This window comes from Staurois parvus, unplaced genomic scaffold (genome assembly GCF_062004578.1).
Source record: "Staurois parvus isolate SC_StPar_1 unplaced genomic scaffold, SC_StPar_1.0 ptg000903l, whole genome shotgun sequence".
Lineage (NCBI taxonomy): Eukaryota > Metazoa > Chordata > Amphibia > Anura > Ranidae > Staurois > Staurois parvus.
Window position 1 is genome coordinate 492,501 of NW_028318699.1, and position 22,047 is coordinate 514,547.

At 44.4% G+C, this 22,047-nt stretch overlaps 1 protein-coding gene across 1 annotated transcript in view; it reads left to right on the forward strand.

The window, feature by feature from the left end:
* Window positions 1-22,047, forward strand: part of LOC149442180 (integrator complex subunit 14-like) — a 114,501-nt gene that overhangs the window by 14,352 nt on the left and 78,102 nt on the right. The window lies entirely within an intron of this gene.

Below are 22,047 nucleotides of genomic sequence, written 5' to 3' on the forward strand. Positions count from 1 at the left end.
AGCCGTTTTCTTAACCACTTCCAGTCCGGACACTTTCAGCCCCTTCCAGTCCGGACACTTCCCCCCCCTTCCAGTCCGGACACTTTCCCCCCCTTCCAGTCCGGACACTTTCCCCCCCTTCCACTCCGGACACTTTCCCCCCCTTCCACTCCGGACACTTTCAGCCCCTTCCAGTCCGGACACTTTCAGCCCCTTCCAGTCCGGACACTTTCAGCCCCTTCCAGTCCGGACACTTTCAGCCCCTTCCAGTCCGGACACTTTCAGCCCCTTCCAGTCCGGACACTTTCAGCCCCTTCCAGTCCGGACACTTTCACCCCCTTCCAGTCTGGACACTTTCCCCCCCTTCCAGTCTGGACACTTTCCCCCCCTTCCAGTCCGAAAAATTCCTGCCACTGACACCAATGATGGGGCACTATTCCTGCCACTGACACCAATGATGGGGCACTATTCCTGCCACTGACACCGATGATGGGGCACTATTCCTGCCACTGACACCAATGATGGGGCACTATTCCTGCCACTGACACCGATGATGGGGCACTATTCCTGCCACTGATACCAATGATGGGGCACTATTCCCCCCACTGATACCAATGATGGGGCACTATTCCTGCCACTGACACCGATGATGGGGCATTATTCCCCCCACTGATACTGATGATGGGGCACTATTCCTCCCACTGATACCAATGATGGGGCACTATTCCTTCCACTGATACTAATGATGGGGCACCTATTCCCCCACTGATACTAATGATGGGGCACTATTTCTGCCATTGACACCGATGATGGGGCACTATTCCTCCCACTGTTTTGCATTGGAAGAGGGGTAGTCTTATATGGCGAGTATAGCCCAAACACTACATTTTAGCAGGAAAAGTAGGGGGTCGTCTTATACGCCCAGTCGTCTTATACGCCGGCAAATACGGTACTGATGCTTTTTTCAAGTGTCTCATTCTTGCATTTGCTTTTAATTTGCATTTGCACTGAACTTTCACCTCTGTACATCTTGCATTTGCTGTGAAAGTGTAGAGATCTGCTGCCCTCTAGCATCTGAATTTGTAAATACAGTGGGGAAAATAATGATTTGATCCCCTGCAGATTTTGAAAGTTTGCCCACTGACAAAGAAATGAAAGGTCTGTAATTTTTTTTATCGGAAGTGTATTTTAAATGACAGAGACAGAATATTAACCAAAAATCCAGGAAAAACATGATAGAAATGATATAAATTGAGTCGCAGTTCTGTGAGCAAAATAAGTATTTGATCCGCAAACAAAACATACTTGGTGGAGAAACCCTTGTTGGCAAGCACAGAAGAGGTAAGATGTTTCTTGTAGTTGGTTCCCAGGTTTGCACACATCTCAGGGGGGATTTTGGTCCACGCTAATCTAATGATCTCTAAATCCTTCAGGTTTCTTGGCTGTCACTTGGCAACTGGAAGTTTCATCTCCGTCCATAAATTTTCCATAGGATTAAGGTCTGGAGACTGGCTAGGCTATTCCAGGACCTTAACTCCTTGGTGCCGGCACCTCCCGATCCTTTAAGGGTTTCAGAAGCCGGGAGGCGGGTGGGGTTTTTGGGTCATGTGACTGCCGTGATTTGCTGTCACATGATCGGGAAAGGTTCCGATCACAAGAGGAGATCGGGACCTTTCCGTGAGTATCGGACATGTGTGCTGGGGGCGCACGTACTCAGCACGTTTTTTTTAATTGCACGCAAATGTGCAGCCACATATATAAATCCTGTATAATAATAATAATCACGTATATATATATATATATACATGATTTTGCCGCTGTATATGTACTGTGGCTGGTCGGCAACTGGTTAAAATTGGATCTAAAAATGTTGTTTTTGTTTGTTTTAATAAAAAAATGTCAAACTGAACTTCTCTGTGCAATGGTTTTGCACAGAGCAGTCTCAAGCCTCTTCTGGAGTCCCCTACCGATGAGGTGCAGAGTCTATGGAACCACCTTGTGTTCTCCAGGGCTCTTTTAGGTGGAGATGGGTTGCGCTACAGACAATGTTTCCCAAGTTGGGCTTCTCTAAATCTCTATGGTGCTAAACAAACACATAGTAATGGATTGAAGATTCAAAAAACATTGGTCCTAGGAAGACTAAAGGAATAAATGTTGATTTTGATGTAAACTGTTTTGCAAGTTTTGCTGTTCCTACTCCTTTCCTCCCTACTCTGCCACTAATGCAAAGCTGTTTTATTTTGGAAGGGGAAGGGGGAGTGGGTACTTGGTTTTGACAAGTACTCACTCTCACTTCTGCTGCCATTGCCTGGGTGATCCCAGAGGAAATTTGTCCCGCTCCTCACCTCCTGCAGTCTCCTGGGACAGTTCAAAGTTCCTAGGAAGCTGCAGGGCCACTCACAGATCACAGTGCAGCTCGTGCATTCGTGGTGGGGAGCCAGCTGTGAAGCCACAAGGAGTCACAGCAGGCTTAAAACAGTCTTTAGTCAGATCCCATGTAAGGTGCTCCGATCCCATGTAAGGTGCCCCGGTCCCATGTAAGGTGCTTCGATCCCATGTAAGGTGGCATCGTGATTGACCTTGGATCTACTTCAGGAGGACATTTTTTTATTTTTGTTTTTAATAAAGGATTTGTCAAACAATGTCTACTGTCATTTTTTACACTGCACTTTTTTTTGTGAATGAGCAGCGGTACCTTGTACCCCATACTCATTTACATAGAGGGGGTCCGGGATCTGGGGGGCCCCTTGTCCCCACAAAAGCTCCCCACCATGCTGAGGACATGTGGCCTGGTATGGTTCGGGGGTAGGGCGCTCACTCGTTCCCCTTCCTTTCCTGACCTGCTGGCTGCATGGTCGAATAAGGGTCTGGTATGGATTTTGGGAGGAATGCCCACACATTTTTTTTTTATTTTGGCGTGGGGGGTTCCCCTCAAAATCCATATCAGACCTTAAGGGCTTGGTATGCATGGGGAGGGGGGAACCCTACGCTGTTTTTTTTAAACAAATTTTAATTGCTGGACAATGCCGCTGACAGCTGAAACATTGACAAAGAAATGCCCGTAGCGGAAAAGAAAAAAGAATTAGCGCAGGGCAGGCATGACTAGGCCTAGAGTGGGAAGGAAGAATAGAAAGGGTTAAGTATAGTGCCAGGGGGTTTGAAAAGTATACCTGGGGAGCTGGTTGGTAGAGGGAGAGCGTGGGTGGGCTCTTCTGCATCTTACGGTGGGGTGTCCTGGTGGGGGGCGTCAGTCGGAGCTGGACGTTGGTGAGAGAGCTTCCCTCCCGCTCTCCCTATTTAGTGAGTATTGTGTTCCTCTCGGGGGGAATGGGGGGTTATTTAGTTTCATGGGCGGTTGTTGGTCTTTGGAGGCGGTTCTTATCTTCGAGGTACAGATAATGGTGTGGGACCCATCGATGGTATGGGATGCCCGGGGACATTCCAGTTAACCAAGGTATAACTGGAAGGTGGTGGTGCTGCACTGCAGATGGTATGGTTGTCTCTGAGCTGGTTGGTTGCGACTGGAGGCCTTGTGTAATATGGTTGTCTGCAGGTGCATTTCAGATCATTTTTGGGGGGTGCCTTCGAAGACCAACAGCAACTCTGTATGTTTCTGTTATAAGGAATGGTTGGTGTGTTAAAACGTGTTTGTTAATAAAAGGCCGTGTTGGCCATTTTACTCCAAAATTGGTGTCATGTTTTCTTTAAGTATAATTAAAAGGGGGGGATCTGGATGAACCTATCTCTGGTGCACTAGTCATGCCGCTGACAGCTGAAACATTAAATAATGTTTTCTATATTAAAATACTGCATTACTTAATAATATAACTTATGCAGTATTTTAGCAGCTGTGCGGTATCTTACGATTTGCTGTGGTATCTTATCTAGTGAATTGTCCCCTCTGATTCGAAGGTCACAGTTGAATTTTCCTTAGGTTCGAATGTTCAACCGTGAAACGAACAGGGGGGGGTGTTTGGCCCATCACTAGTAAAGTGCTCTGATCCCATGTAATATGTCATGATCCCATGTAAAATGCCCTAATCCCATGTGCCTTGATCCCATGTGCCCTAATCCCATGTAAGGTGCCATGATCTCATGTACAGTGCCATGATCCCATGTAAGGTGCTCTGATCCTATGTAAGGTGCCCTTATCCAATTTAAGATGCTCTGATCCCATGCAAGATCCCCTGATCCCATGTAAGGTGCTCTGATCCCATGTAAGGTGCCCTGATCCCATGTGCAGTGTTCTGATCCCATGTAAGGTGCCCTGATCCTATGTGCAGTGCTCTGATCCCATGTAAAGTGCCCTTATCTCATGTAAGGTGCTATGATTCCTTGTAAGGTGCCCTGATCCTATGTGAAGTGCTGTGATCCCATGTGCCATGATCCCATGTAAGGCTCTTTGATTCTGTGTGCCATGATCCAATGCACGGTGCTGTGATCCCATGTAAGGTGCTGTGATCCCATGTGCCCTAATCCCATGTAAAGTATTTTGGTCCCATGTAAGGTGACCTGATCCTATGTGCCATGATCTCATGCAAGGTGCTCTGCTCCCATGTAAGGTGCCCTGATCCCATGTAAGGTGCTCTGACCTCATGTGCCATGATCCCATGTAAGGTGCTGTGATTTCATGTGCCCTGATCCCATTTAAAGCGTTCTGATCCCATGTGCCCTGATCCCATTTAAGGTGATCTGATCCCATGTACCCTGATCCCATTTAAAGCGCTGTGATCCCATGTGCCCTGATCCCATGTAAGGTGCTTTGATCCCATGTAAGGTGCTGTGATCCCATGTGCTATGATCCCATGTAAGGTGCTGTGATCCCACGTGCTATGATCCCATGTAAGCTGCTGTGATCTCATGTACCCTGATCCCATTTAAAGCGCTGTGATCCCATGTGCCCTGATCCCATGTAAGGTGCTTTGATCCCATGTACCTTGATCCTATGTAAGGTGCTCTGATCCCATGTAAGGTTCCTTGATACCATGTGCCCTGATCCTATGTAAGGTGCTCAGATCCCAGGTGCCCTGATCCTATGTAATGGGGCCCACTGTGTGCACTGTTCCCAAGTGATGTGCCTTGCTGCCTCCCATGTAGTGTGCTCTGTTGCCCCCCCCCCCCCCCATACTCTGCTTATCTCAAGTTTTATCCAGAGTTTAGCATTTTTTTTTTTCAGAAAAAAGCAAGCACAAGTCTTACAATAAACATGTATATTTTAATATTGATTCTATTTTTTAATACTATTTAAAAAATAATTGCTGTTATATCAACAGCTTGCTGATCAAACCAATGTTCTGTGAGTTGTACATCTCAACATTACTTTATGGGTTCCCCGAAATCTCCAACTTTTTCCAGGGGTCCCTTCAATGTAAAAAGGATAAGTAACACTGCTCTGGTGGAACCTAAAGCCCCATATAGCCAGGTTGAATATTGGCTGAAATCAGCTGGTACAGTAGTAGATAACAGCTGACATTTGGTCTGTGTGTACAAGTCATTATTTGACAGAAGCCGATGTCACAGATGGCTTCTGTCGAACGAGCATGCTGGAAAGTCAGTAGCCGACTGACATCCGATCAGTGCTTTCAGCCAATGGCTGCGAGCGCTGATCGTGTGTGTTCTGAAAACAATAGCTCAGTGGGGAGATTGCGGTACTATCATCACATCGATTGTACAAAGAACTTCTCACAAGCTCCTCAGTTTTTTTTTGTTCAGCCCAGATTACAGCGTGTACCAAGGAACCCTGGTTGAGAGAGGCTGCACTAAAGTGTACAGGAGGGTGCACACCTTTTTTTTTTTTTTTCCACAATAGGTATTACAAAGCACATTCTTATTTAAGCTGCACAACTGCTTTAATAGCAGACTTTTCAAAAGTTCCGACCAGGTCAAACCAACCACTTCAGAACATAATATTCAAAAGTTCCGACCAGGTCAAACCAACCGCTTCAGAACATAATATTCAAAAGTTCCGACCAGGTCAAACCAACCGCTTCAGAACATAATACAAAACATGCCCTGGTAGTTTTAATTTCCATACCAAAGGAGTCTAGAGGTCTAAAAATACCATCAATTTTGCCCTGTCTGGAAACAATGCAAAATACGGAGCGTGTTTACTGCATAGGTACATTGTTAGACAATAAGCCATTTTTCCATGCAAATTATGCGCAGGTGTAGGAATGCCTTTGAAGCTCACGTGTGGGGCCTTTTAGACTTTTTTTTATTGCATCATACCAAAAGACTGTTATTACCAATCTCACAATCTCTGAAGGGAAGCAGCGATGCTCTGATTAGTTGAATCATTGTTTATTGTGAACTTGATTGAAGGAGTTGTTGATTAGAAGATCTCTCCTCCCTGTAGCCTGGCTTTGGATTGGCTACATCTGGATGGAGCGGTGCTTGCTTCTGTGAAATACTCCATGCTGGCAGTGACCCATCCACCTCCATCAAAAGAAAAACAGCAGAAACGGCTCCATTTCTGCTACTCTGCTGCTGACTAAGGCTGAACAACGCAAGTCTTGCCTGAACCACAATATTCAAAGAATATCTCCAGCCTTGATTGTTTTGGCGAACACTCAGGAATTTCCTTCCTCGCCTGAGGGCCTGGAAATTAATACTTGATGTGTTTTTAATTTCTTTTTTCTTAACAAGAAAATTGAGTGTTCCTTTTACCCTGTTTAAAACAAGAAGTATTCCCAATCCTTTGGATCCTTCCAAATGCAATGTAAGACATCCTTTGGAAACCAGCAACTGGCAATACAGATGGTGCTAGAAGACTATTGGCTTTCGCAAAGATCTGGTCTGCCATCAGGGGGGCATCAGTAGTAGATGGTGTGGGCGGCCCCTGGGATTAGGGAATTAGTAACTGCCTATCCAAATTTCAAATTAAATCCATGTGGTGGTATGACCCATAAACTGCTCTGTTGAGAAAGGAAGACAAAATATATTAGCAAGGGTAAAGGCAGCTACATGGATTAAGAAGAATATATCTAAGTATGAGCAAAACAGTTTTCACATACCTATAAAATTGTGACATCCACACTATCTTAGCCTCTTGCCAATGTAACACATATGTGCAGCGGCGAAGAGGGTGGGCTTTAATGCCCACACACTACACATATGTTTCCTTGGGTGACGGGAGTTTCTGTGCTGAGAGTTCACTCAATGCATGCTTTCAGCACAGTCTTTGACATCTCCCAGGCACTCTAGTAATGATCAGCACTGTGACAGCCATTCACAGAATGTAGAAAGAACGTCCCAGGTGTCTCACATCCAGCAAAACCCAACAATCTGTATGGTAAAAGCAGCCTCAGCCCAGGCTCCATCCAGGCCATGCGCCTCAACGCGTTTCGCCCTGCACAGTCATGAACATTTCATATGTATTCATTTTTTTAATTGAGGTTTATCACTGTCATAAGAGAGCTCACATTCCCCTTTAATGAGAGCCTAAATGTAAAGATAGGTGCTCTTGAAGGGCTTAGATCTTTAATGTCTCAAGCCCATCTGGATTGGCATAACCCCAAATACCACCAAAACTATCACAGACTCCTCTGGACTGTCCCAGGATTTTAACAGAATCCTGGTATCCCGTGTGTCTAGGACTGAGAGATGGAGCGCACAGCTCCAGCTCTTTGCAGACGAACTGATCTCCTGCTTGACAGAGTCTACTCAGTCCAGGTAGCAGAAGGAGGAGGACGAAGAGAGCAGATTCGCGGGACAAGGACTGCAGTGCAAGGTAAGTTTTGTCCACTGACACCATTGTTTACTTTCACCCCCTACTGGGTGCTGTTGTTCCTCCCCACCGCCCTCTGGGTACTATTGTAAACCAGCCCACAGGTCACTACTGATTCCCCCCAATACACACTGGTACCGTTACTGACCACTATTTTTTCCACACCCAGTTCTGTGCACTACTGTTCTCGCCCACCTTTCACAGTCATCTAGGGTATTTTTATTCCCCTCGCCCTCCGCTGGGCAACATTGTTCTCTCTACTTTGGCTGGGGACTAGTTTTCCCTCAACCCAATCTTAGCATTGTTGTTCCTCCCATACCCTGCTTATAACCTCCCCCCCTCCCCAGAGCATTATTGTTCCCTCCCACCTCCACTGGGCATTATTGTCCCCCTTGCTATGGTTTACTATTCCCTCCACCACCTTCTTAGCACCAATATACCTTCTGACCCTCTCTGAGCATCAATTTTGCTCCCATTATGTTCCCCGAGCGCCGCATAGAGAGGGGGTGTCACCAAACTCATCTGGTCTTCTCACCCTGCAGCTCCCCTGAAGCCAGATCTTCTCCACATCACAAGCACTACAGCTGCAGCAAGGATTCATGTAGCAGAGCAGCGCTTGTGATATTGATGAGATTGGATGCTAGGGGACGTTGGAGCCACGTTCTTCTTTCACAGACCTGAAGTGAAGATTAGTTAACACACAGTGGACTATCAGCAATGTCCCTGCGCTCCTCACAACGTAAGTCCTGCCCCTTCTAGAACTGTGGGGCATTGTCTATGGGATTGTCCCAGGATTGAAGCATAATCCTGGTGTCCTGCTGATCCAGGTCATGTCCTGAAGTCCAGGGCTGAATCTCTTGTTCCAGCGCTCAGCTCTGATCTATGCACCTACTGCCTGGCAGTGTGATCTCACCAGCAAAGTAAGGGCCCCATGTTACACCCTTCTGACCCCTGTATGTTTCACAGTCCTGACCCTGCACTTTATATGCTGTGTCATATACAGTATGTATAGTACGTGATTACCTAATTCTGACCAAGACATTTATTGTCTCTCTGGTGTCCAGTTGCTAGGTAGTTCCCAATTATTTAAACGAACCAGACAAGGTGTTCACATCTATATCCTGTAAGCAGGGAACTACAGTGGGGCAAAAAAGTATTTAGTCAGCCACCAATTGTGCAAGTTCTCCCACTTAAAAATATGAGAGAGACCTGTAATTGGCATCATAGGTAGACCTCAACTATGAGAGACAAAATGAGAAAACAAATCCAGACAATCACATTGGCTGATTTGGAAAGAATTTATTTGCAGATTATGGTGGAAAATAAGTATTTGGTCAATATCAAAAGTTCATCTCAATACTTTGTTATATATCCTTTGTTGGCAATGACAGAGGTCAAACATTTCCTGTAAGTCTTCACAAGGTTGGCACACACTGTTGCTGGTATGTTGGCCCATTCCTCCATGCAGATCTCCTCTAGAGCAGTGATGTTTTGGGGCTGTCGCTGGGCAACACAGACTTTCAACTCCCTCCAAAGGTTTTCTATGGGGTTGAGATCTGGAGACTGGCTAGGCCACTCCAGGACCTTGAAATGCTTCTTACGAAGCCACTCCTTCGTTGCCCGGGCGGTATGTTTGGGATCATTGTCATGTTGGAAGGCCCAGCCACGTTTCATCTTCAATGCCCTTGCTGATGGAAGGAGGTTTGCACTCAAAATCTCACGATACATGGCCCCATTCATTCTGTCCTGTACATGGATCAGTCGTCCTGGTCCCTTTGCGGAGAAACAGCCCCAAAGCATGATGTTGCCACCCCCATGCTTCACAGTAGGTATGGTGTTCTTTGGATGCAACTCAGCATTCTCTCTCCTCCAAACACGACGAGTTGTGTTTCTATCAAACAGTTCTATTTTGGTTTCATCTGACCATATGACATTCTCCCAATCCTCCTCTGGATCATCCAAATGCTCTCTAGCAAACTTCAGACGGGCCCGGACATATATATGAATATATATGGTTGTTGAATATAAATCGTATTTATAAAAAAAAAAAACAAAATAGGAGAAGCCCAATCTAGGAGAAAAAGTAGAAGCGAAAAGGATAAAAGTAGAAAAGGAGGGGTGAGGAAGGGGGAGGTGACTGACAGGGCGCGGTCACAAATCTTAACAAACTGATAATAGTTTGCAGAATTGTGATCTGCTGATATTCAGACTTACAGTTGCAAGAAAAAGTATGTGAACCCCTTGGGATTACGTGGAGTTTTGCATGAATTGGGCATAAAATGTGCTCTGAACGTCATCTAAGTCAAAACAATAGAAGAACACAGTCTGCTGAACATAATACTACACAAACATTAGATGTTGCCATGGTTTAATTGCACATAACATGTAAACATTCACAGTGCAGGGAGGAAAAAGTAGGCTTTTGGAGATACTTTTGTAACCCTTTCCAGCTTCATGCAAGTCAACAATTCTTGATCGTAGGTCTTCTGAGAGCTCTTTTCTGCGAGGCATGGTTCACATCAGACAGTGCTTCTTGAAACCAGTAAACCCAAAAAAGGTGTGTGTTTTTTAAGGGCAGGACAGCTGTCAGCAACACATCCAATATCATCACACTGATTGGAGTCAAGGTTGGCTCACTCCTGGCTCCAATTAGCTCTGGGAGAAGTCATTAAGCTAGGGCCTCACATACTTTTTCCTCCCTGCACTGTGAATATTTACATGTTATGTGCAATTAAACCATGGCAACATATAATGTTTGTGTAGTATTATGTTCAGCAGACTGTCTTCTTCTGTTGTTGTGATTTAGATGACGTTCAGAGCACATTTTATGCCCAATTCATGCAAAACTCCACGTAATCCCAAGGGGTTCACATACTTTTTCTTCAACTGTATAATTGGTCTCCAAGCTGTGTGTGGCAGTCATGGAAATAAAGTTGACTCAGCCACAATCCCCCCTTTAACAGCTTAAAGCTGAACTCTAGGTACAAAAACGTTTATTGAAATATAATTCTTAACAATGACAAAAGATATAAATCTATTTTGTGTGCATTAAAAGACTTTGCAAACCCAGTTATTACCTGGGTAGAGGTGACATCATCATTGTGCTGTATATAGCCTGTGCAGAGGAAAGAGCTGTGGGAGGGACTGAGCAGGTTCCACCCACCACAGGCTGCCTGCAGAGAACTATAGGAGGGGGCGGACACAAGATCAGTCACCCTGCACAAGAAGGAGAGCAGCAGTGACCGGTCTTTATTATCTTGGATTACTGCACAGATCTGGAAGAAATGCACAAGAACAGGCTTCATGTAATAATGAATGTTATGTTTAAACAATATTACATTAATAAAGGATGACTGTACCGTACTCATTTTACTGAAAGTGTTACTAAACCCACAACAGTAAAAACAGTCTGTATCTGCAGTAAAGCATGCTTGTTATACTCAACTGTCAAGCCAGCAGAGCAGTCAGACGGCCGGGAGCCAGCATCGGGAGCGGATCCTTTCTTTTTTTTCTTGTATCGGGTTGGCAGTGGCGGCGGGCATCGTGATTGACATTGACATTGGATTTACTTTGGGGGGCATTCTTTTATTTTTCTTCTTTTAATAAAAGACTTGTCAAAGACTATCTCCTGTGTTTTTTCACACTACACTTTTTTTTTTGTGAATGGGTAGTGGTAGCATGCACCCCATACTCATTCACATGGGGGGGAAGGATCTGGGGGCACCCTTGCTAAAGGGGGCTTCCAGATTCCGACCAGCCCCGCATCTACACACCCCCACAATTCCCAGGGTTGTGGAGAAGAGGCCCTTGTACCCATCAACATGAGGACAAGGTGCTTTGAGGAGGGGAGCCCCCCGGCCCCAAAGCACCCCCCCCCATGTTGAGGACATGTGGCCTGCTATGGTTCAAGAGGGGGTGGGCGCTCGCTTATTCCCCCCGTTTGCTGATCTGCCAGGCTGCATGCTCGGAAAAGGGTCTGCTATGGATTTTGGGGGGGTACCCCCACGCTATTTTTTTTTCACTTTTGGAGTGGGGGTTCCCCTCAAAACCCATACCAGACTCAAAGGGTTTGGTATGGATGGAGGGGGGGGACCCCATGCTGTTTTTTAAATTATTTTTTTTAATTGCTGGCAATTCTATCTTTTACATTCAGCTGTCAGTGGGAACCCCGCGGACAGCTAAAACATTAACGCTGCATGGTTTTCACTACTAAAATATTGCATGACTTGATAAAATAACTCACGGGATATTTTAGTAGTGTTTTTTGGTGAATTCAAACTTTTTTTTAAAAAATGCTGTGCGGTATCCTACCGCATACTCGGATGTGGTAAGATACCGCTTAGTGAAATGTGCCCAGTGAGCCTCTCGCTGGGCCCCCTGCTGACCCCGGGCCCTCGGGCAATGCCCGAATGGTCAGTCCACCCCTGATGTGTAACCTAAGGGGTTAATCCTCTGCATTGTGTAAAAAAAAAAGTTTGATCCTGACTTCTCTGATCTTCCCCCTCTTATCTCCTGATAAGACATATTGTGTAGAGTCACTCTGAACATGCTCATTTTGGTGTGTATTGTTAAAGAGGTTTTTTTTTTCTTGGGAGAATGCATGTGATCAGCACAGGGTCAATCAGCACTTTCCAGGCAGAGGGTCAGCGATCCTGCATCCTCCTAGAGCAAAATGAAAACTCCTCCTACAAGCTTTAACATGTGCTCAGCTGGACATTGATAAAAATCACAAGACTGCTATATACTGCTGATTAGAAAAGGTATTTAGCAGTTTATATTTACTAAAATAATTGCATTTCCATGTTGTGTGTACTGTGGGAGACCAGATATAGTGAATGCAGGGTCTGGGGAGACCAGATATAGTGAATGCAGGGTCCTGGGTTTAGAAACATTTTAACAAACCACACAGAACCCTTCTTTAAAAAGCCACACCCACTGCGGCTGGTATTTGTTTGCAAAAAAAGTTGGCAACTTTACCCATCACACATAAATATGGCCCAGGTGACCAGGTAGCGGCGGTTTCCTCTACCATCAGTGGGCTGGGGGCTGCCATAATATGATACAACCCAGCAGGCAGCAATGGTCCTATGTCTATGGATCCCAAGGTTTCATGTGATGACACAGGCACGGGAATCGGAAACTTTACTGCTCAATAACCAAATTCACCTTTTTTCGAAGAAAACTTAACATATCAACATCGCCATCTAGTGCACACTTATATGAACTCCACACTGGCTTTCTGCTTGGATTGTTAACCTCTTCCATACCGGGCACTTTTACCCCCGTCCTGCCCAGGCCAATTTTCAGGTTTCAGCGCTCACACTTTGAATGACAATTGCGCATTCATACAACATTGTACCCAAACTAAAATGTTATCATTTTCTTCACACAACTAGAGCTTTCTTTTGGTGGTATTTAATCAAAGCTGGGGTTTTTATTTTTTGCTAAATTAACAAAAAAAGACCAAAAATTTTGAAAAAAAACGTTTTTCTTTGTTTCTGTTAAACGTTCTGATAAAAGTTTACAAATAAATAATTGTTCTTCTTAAATTTAGGCCAAAATGTGTTCTACTACATTTCTTTGGTGAAAATAACCCAAATTAGGATGTATTTTTTAGTTTGTAGGAAAGTTATAGAGTTCACAAACTATGGTATATATCTGAATATTGATCAATCCTGAAGTACTGACAGCCAATCTAATTTCTTGAGGTCCAAGAATGTCAGAACTGTACAGATATCCCCCAAATGACCCCTTTTTGCAGAGTAGACAGTCCGACGTACTTCATAAGAGGCATGGCGAGTTTTTTAAAGTTGTAATTTTTTTGTCATAATTTTTTGGAAATGAAGAAATAAAAAAAATTATTTTCACTATTTTTTTTATTTACATACTGTCACCAGTGCAGTACAGCATCATCATATAACTGGCATGGTGGTGATCAGGGACACTGACTGGTGACAGTATGAAAAAAAAAATAATTGATATTTTTTTTTTATTATTTTTTATTTTGTATTACTTTTTTCTCTTTTTTTAAGATTTTTTTTTTCATATTTCACTATGACCAAAGTAGTATAATATTACCATAGTAATGTTGTACTACTTTGGGGAAGTGATCTATATTTTTTTTTTTTATACAATTTGCTTATAGCAAAGAATTACTTTGCTATAAGCAAGCATTTACCTGAATGACATCGATTCATTCAGGGTTTTTTTTCTTAACTGTGATTTGGCCACAGCTAATCACATGACACAGCTGGGCTGTGATTGGCCCAGCTTGTGCATGTGATCGCTGTGACCATTCACAGCTAGCCACACTCGTATACAATGGATGGCATGAATGAAGCCATCCATTGTATACAACTGTCATGTGACCTTCTGTGATTGGTCACAGCAGGTCACATGGTACTGGCAACGGGGTTGGTACACAGATCTGTCATCGGCCATGTCCAAGGTACACAGATCTGTCATCGCCCGTGTCCAAGGTACACAGATCTGTCATCGGCCGTGTCCGAGGTACACGGCCGGTGACAGATCGCGCCTTAGCGTGGCTCTTCGGGCATGCAAACTGCGCATGCCCGAAAGGACGCCACATGACGTCCACCCGGAGGGACGAGGGTTTTTGCCGGCCGCCATTTGGCCATAGGCCGGGCGGGAACCAGTTAAAATGAATGCTTTGGAACTTACAAAAAACATCTGTGCGATGTATTGCGGATATGCACATAGACTAATAAATGTGGCCCCTCTCTCTGTCTAAAAAAATATAAATGTGTTTTGTGTATATATGTACAGGGCTTTTTTTTCCTGCAGGAACACAGGGAAACCGGCACCTCCAGCACTGAATGTATGTAATGGCAAGGGGTACTGGGGTGTCCTGGAAAATCTATTGATGCTGGCTGCTGAGGGATCTATTGTCACTGGAAAGGATCTGTTTTTGCATGGTAGTCTATTGTTGCTGGAGAGATCTATTGTTGCTGGAAGGGATCTACTGTTGAGGGAGGGGTCTATTGCTGCTTAAACTGGAATGCCCAATACGTTTAGTAATATATAGTGTGTATATATATATACTGTATATACTGTACATATTTACAAGTAAATTCATAGGAAAAAACAACAGACTAACCTACAGCTGTACAGTGAGCACCTTTGCATTTGTGAATGAAAACCTCCTGCGCTCCTAGCTAGACCACTAAATGAATAAACTAATGAAGCCGCCACCATCCAGTCATATACCTAATGATCTATAGACAAATAACTCAGTAAATGATGTAGCGCTATCTATGTAAAACTAAGTGCATAAAAGAATATCATAACCAAAGTATAAGTGAATAAAAAACATAAATATAAATAAATGATGTAAATATAAAGCAAAATACACAACGTGACCGAGTCCTCATAAACGCCTAGTGATATACAGTTGTGTTCAAAATAATAGCAGTGTATTGAAAAAAGTGAATAAAGCTCAAAATCCTTCTAATAGCTTTTATTTCCATACACACAAATGCATTGGGAACACGACACATTCTATTCCAAATCAAAACATGAAGAAAAATAGATCAAATTTGTGTTGTTCCTCTAAAACAATTGAAGAAAAGTGAATATTAGACTGTTAAAAAAAATAGCAGTGTTTGTATTCTTCTTTACAAACTCAAACATTCACTATATAAACTGAGAAATGTTTGAAGATTTTGCTTTCACTTAATATTTGGTTGTAGTCGCACTGTTTCTGAGAACTGCTGTACATCTGTGTTGCATGGAGTCAACCAACTTCTGGCACCTGTGATCAGGTATTCCAGCCCAGGATGATTGGACTACATTAGACAGTTCTTCTCTATTTCTTGGTTTTGCCTCAGAAACTGCATTTTTGATGTCACCCCACAAGTTTTCTATTGGATTAAGATCCGCTGATTGGGCTGGCTACTCCATAACATCAATCTTGTTGGTCTGGAACCAAGATGTTGCACGTTTACTGGTGTGTTTGGGGTCGTTGTCTTGTTGGAACACCCATTTCAAGGGCATTTCCTCTTCAGGATAAGGCAGCATGACCGCTTCAAGTATTCTGATGTATTCAAACTGATCCATGATCCCTGGTATGCGATAAATAGGCCCAACACCGTAGTATGAGAAACATCACCCATATCATGATGCTTGCACCACCATGCTTCACTGTCTTCACAGTGTACTGTAGCTTGAATACAGTGTTTGGGGGTCGTCTGACAAACTGTCTCCGGCCACTAGACCCAAAGCATGACTTCAATAACGTCATGGCCCATCGACAGGGAATGTGGCGGTATGTGCGGCAGGACTGGATGCCTATCACACTCCTCAAAACACAACATGAAAGCTTTGCTGCCTCAGAATATCCAAGGCCTGTGGGAAAGAAATCTGACAAACACCACTATGTTCTACTGTGTCTTTTGTAATGTCTACATTCATCTCTGTTGTCACACATTTAGAAAATGCGACTTTAGGGCACAAATAAAATCAGTCACTAAACAGCTATAGCTTTCCAGACAAAGTTTCCGCTGTGCTACTCAGACAACTCATTTTACCCTGAAAGTGAATCTGTCACCAAAGGCCCGTTCCCCTTCTTTCTACCTGCCGCCAGGAGTGTGATTCTCAGATACTGGAACTTGACAAGGTAGCTTGCCTCCATCACCTAGAACAGTGGTCTTCAAACTGCGGCCCGGGGGCAGGAAAAGGCCCTTTGCTTGCTTGTATCTGGCCCTTTGGACACTATTCTTTCCAATGACTGCATAGATTGGACACTATTCTTTCCACTGACACCAATGATGGGGCACTATTCCTCCCAAAGATATCAACAATAGGACACTATTCTTTCCACTGACACCAATGATGGGGCATTATTCCTCCCAGTAATACCAAAAACAGGGTACTATTCCTTCCACTGACACCAAAGAAGGGTCTCAATTCCTCCCACTAACACCAATGATGGGGTACTGTTCCTTCCACTGATACCAGTGATGGGTCACTATTCTTCCCACTGACATCAACAATGGGGCACTATTCCTCCCATTGACACCATTGCTACTAATGATGGAGAACAATTCCTCCCACTGACACCAATGAAAAGGCACTATTCCTGCCACTGACACCAATGATGGGGCACTATTCTTCCCAAAGATAACAACAGGGCACTATCCCTCCCACTGAAAATAACAATGGGACACCATTCTTTCCACTGACACCAATGATGGGGCACTATTCCTCCCACTGACACCAATGATGGGGCACTATTCCTTCCACTGACACCAATTATGAGCCACTATTCCTTACACTAGTACCAATGATGGGGCACTATTCCTCCCAAAGATATCAACAACAAGGTACTATCACTCCCACTGACATCAACAATAGGACACTATTCTTTCCACTGACACGAATAACAGGCATTATTCCTCCCACTAATACCAATTATGGGGTACTATTCCTTCCACCGATAACAATGATGGGGCATTATTCTTCCCATTTACACCAACAATGGGGCACTATTCCTCCTACTGACACCAATGATGGAGCACTATTCCTCCCACTGATAACAATGATGGGGCACAATTCCTTTCACTGACTCTAGTGATGGGTCTCTATTCCTCCCACTGATAACGATGGGGCAGTATTCCTACCACTGACACTAGTGATGGGTCTCTATTCCTCCCATTGACACCATCAATGAGGGACTATTCCTTCCACTGATACCATCAAAGGGGCACTATTCCTTCCAATGACATCATCAATGAGGCACTATTCCTTCCACTGACATCATCAATGGGGCACTATTCTTCACATTAAAACCAATGATGGGGCTTTCTTTACTCCCACTGATGTTACAGTCAGGCCCCCTAAAGTCTGAAGGACAGGTAGCTGGCCCTTTGCTTAGATAGTTTGGAGACCCCTTACCTAGAAGAACTGGTAGCCTGGCACCGTGACAGATACCCCACTTATGTGGTCATTTGGACTATCGGGTTTGGGTTATTTATTTTAGAGATTTATGACGGTTTTAATGTACTTTTGAATTTAGAACTTGGAGAGGATATGGATAAAAGACACTGACCAAGGCTTGTTGTCGTGTTGCTAAGGCATCCAAATATATGTTGTATAGAATGTGTTTTAAGGTCCCACCATTGACTCTATGGGCCTCCAGACACAAGAAAATAAAATTAATAAGTAAAAATAATTAAAAATAAATAAATATCGTATCTTGAAAAGGTACTGCTATGCAGCACTTGAGAACATGGCTCTATCTTTATTGTGGGGGGCCAAGACACATGCGTTTTGGCATGCTAGAACATTCGCATTAAAACGCAACACTGTAAATGGTCCCTAAATGATCAGCAAAATAGAGTGTCCTTCACAAGCTGCAGCAATGGCCCAGTTTTCATCTATTGATGAAGGGCCTGAATGCAACACAGTTAGAGCAGACCACCCCATGCGGCGGAGGAGAAGTCTGTACAGATTTCAGTGGAGAAATAACTGATTAGGCCAAGCAGTCATTCGGCACATCCTTGAGGATGTTTGATCCTAGATCTGCCCCATCTGCACACTGACAGATTGGCTGTCGCCCCCACATGGAAGCACGATGCAATCACTGGCTGCCCGGGCCCCTTTCCTCTCCGTCTGTCAGGGGATACTTGGGTGACATGCGCCTGGAATGGGATGTTTTCCGTATAAAATCAGCGCCTCTCACAAATGTCTCAGACACTCAATAAGATGGATTCCGTTTAGAAAAAAATGGGGGCTTGTGGTCCATTAACCAGTGTCTAAAGAACTGTACTTTTTACACGAACCCATCATCTTCTCCCACTTATTTTCCCCATAATACACCAGAAAGATGAATGGAGCAGCACAGTGACTTAGTGGCCAGCACATCCCAACCAGGACACTAGTTGCATGGAGTTTGCATGTGCTTGCGTGGGTTTCCTCCCATACTCCAAAGACATGCTGGTGGATAAATTGGCCCTAGCACTGTGTTTGTGGGTATAAAAATAGTGGCAGAACCTGGGGACACTCAGTCCAGTGGATAATGCACCTCTGATAAGGAGCCACTGAAAACAATAAGGTTTCAAGTGCAGAAAAGATTGCAACGTGGTCCAGGTAGTAAGGATGGAGAGGATAGCATGGCAGCACAGTGGCTAAATGGTTAGCACTACCACCTGGTAGTACTAGGGTCGCTGGTTCAAATCCCAACCATGGCACCACCTGCCTGGAGTTTGCAAGTTCTCCCTGTGCCTGTGTGGGGTCCCTCCAGGTACTCCGGTTTCCTCTCACACTCCAAAGACATGCTGGTAGGCTAACTGGATCCTGTCTAAATTGGCCCTAGTATGTGTATGTATGAATGTGAGTTAGGGATCTTAGATTGTACGCTGCTTGAGGGTTAGGGACTGATGTGAATGTAGAACATATATGTAAAGTGCTGCGTAAATTGATGGCACTATATAAGTACCTGAATTAAATAAAATAACAATAAAAGCAGAAAAATAGATCCCCCAGCAACAATAGACCTTCCCAGCACCATTATATTCCCACAGCAACAATAGACCTTCCCAGAAACATTATATCCCCTCCAGAAACAACAGATCTACACAACCCCCCCGTAACAATAGATCCCCCAGCAACATGATATCCCCTCCAGCAACAACAGATCCCCACAACAAAATATCCCCAAGTAACAATAGATCCCCACAGCAACAATTGACCTTCCCAGCAACATTATATCCCCTCCAGCAACAACAGATTCCCACAACAAAATCCACCCCAGTAACAATAGATCATCCCAGCAACATTATATCCCCTCCAGCAACAACAGATCTCCACAACAAAATACCCCAGCAACAATAGATCCACCACAGCAACAGTCAACCACTGCCAGAAATAATAGACCCCACCAGCAACAATAGATCACCCAGCAGCCAGCATCAATAGACCGCTACCCTCAACAGTAGATCCCCCCAACAGCAAATGATTCCCCCAGCAGCACCCCTCCAGCAACAATAGATCCCTCCCCAGCAATAATGGACCTCCCCAGCAACAGTAGAATCCCCCACAACAATAGATCCCTTCAGTACACCCCTTCACCCTTTAACATTATATTCAGAACTGGAGGTGCCAGTACTGCGTTCCCCCGAACCCAAGCTGAAATAAAGCCCTGTCCTCAAGAAAATGTTTGAAGAGTATCCAGGACCAGAACACTTTTGGTAAATTTGCAAAGAGTGATGAAAAGCTAAAGTGGCCCTGTCACCTTGTCCATTCAGCCAGGGTCTCTTCAAAGCCACCCCCTGACCCAGTTACACTCTCCTTCCCAGCATCCTCCCACATCTGGTCCAGGTGATAGCTGGAGTGGGAGTTTACATGGAGCAGTGCTGTTTCCCCCCCCCCCCCCGTTATATGATAGAGTTCAGACACAGCGATTGGCTGCTAGGCCTGAGCACTGCATGAAGGGAGAAGGGCACATGCTCCCTCATACTCGGAAGCACTGGGTATTTTGTGTCGACTACATGTCGGTAGCAACAGCAAGGAGCACTGTGAAGCAGTGTGAAGGTCAGTATAACCATTCATCCCCGTATCACGAGGACTGTTCTGCCCTACTTTCATGTACTTTTTATATCTTGTATTGAACTGCCTTAGCTTATCAGTTTTCTGTAATATGCTGACATCTAGTGGTGGTTTCTGGCCACTACAACTTGTTTACCAATGTGTTGTTGGTATCTTCCTCTGTCCTTCCCTACTGTTTAGTGTTAGTTGGTTTATTCCTAACTAGACCGTGCCCATTTCTTCCATGTTCCCTCAGTCAGTGTTAGTTATTCACAGAGACGGGACTTATGAAAGTCATTGTCTTCTTACACTTCAAAAAAACATCCACAGTACTTCAATTAGCTGAAGTAATTTTGCACTGTATTCTTTTGTGTCTTTGCAACAGAACCGACCCAGACTGCACTTGGGTATTTCCGTTAGAATACCGCTTCCCCGTCCGAACTTCGACAACAGACACCACAGCTGACCATACAAGACTAATCCAGAGTAATCCAGAAGGTAGACTACTTTATTTTAACACAGATACAAGATATATACACTCAGGGGACAATCCCCCTCCCTGCATAATGCCACAGGGTGGGGCAATCCACATTTAGTAACAAGAGCCATACCAACAGACAGTCCCATCAGGAGGGAGGGCTGCTGGAGACACCCCCCCACCAAGCCAATACACATAAACACATACATCCCATAATAGTTTGCTCCCAAGCCAGACACACAATATAACAATGGGATGCACCCACATAACATCAAACAATCAACAACCCCCCACCCCAATATTAGGACAGATCACCCTGTACCCCTAACATGCACATGGTGATTTACACATAAGAGGGATATGGGGAGCTGAGATAGGGGTCTCCCCACCTCTCCAAAGTGAGCTGGGTTCCATGGGCCCCCCACCCAAAGAGACTCCCGTCACAGTCTTATTGAAAAGTTACTGCGGAAATTTACTGCATCTGACACCACAAATCAAAAACTCGGTTTAATTCATTTTTAATATTCAAAACGCGCCCATCCATTCATGTCTCCATGTTTTATTTTACCGAGAAATCATATTGAAAAACATCCCTTAGCATTTCTGGCAGTGGCCATCTTGATCAAGGGCAAAAGATTCCTGTAGCAATTACTTCCTGAAATCCATCTGCCCTTAGCTCAGGCATGCAGGCAGGAGGGTGTGCTTAGCTAAGAAAAGTCCTCCTCCCCTCCTAAAGACTCTTGGGATGTATGCCATCATTTGCCTAGGCCTGGAAACCAGGAAGTAACTGAAGAAATTAAGAAAAAAGTTTAAAACAAGTAAATATGATAAACTTTCCTATCAATTTACTAATGTTAGCAGCATAAGGACTGAAAAAAGTCAATGTTTACTGTGAGGGTAAAGTTCCACTCTATGCTGCCTGTGGATGGTGCCAAGTCAGCAGGCCGTAGTGTCAAGACAGTCTGGCTCTAAGGTGGTATGTCAATGCATAAAGAGTCATCTGATACAGAACAGGGATGGTCCCCATTTTGAGGGGTCTGTCCCTGGAAAACAAGTGTCCCCAACATGTCCACAGCTGTAAGGTGGTACAATATAAATATAGCACTATCCCCTTAGGAGTCGCTAGAGATTTGGGTCCCCGTATAGTCCTGCACAGCCAGGCAACACAGATTTTCCACACAGACATTAACCGGTCCTTGGGCTTGTGTTTTTTGGATTTTATTAGGGCAATTTGAACTTGGATGGGGTAAGGGGTGTATAGAATGGGATGCCCAAGGGAACGGCAACTGAGGACAATCCTTCTGGAACTACGTAGAAGTCT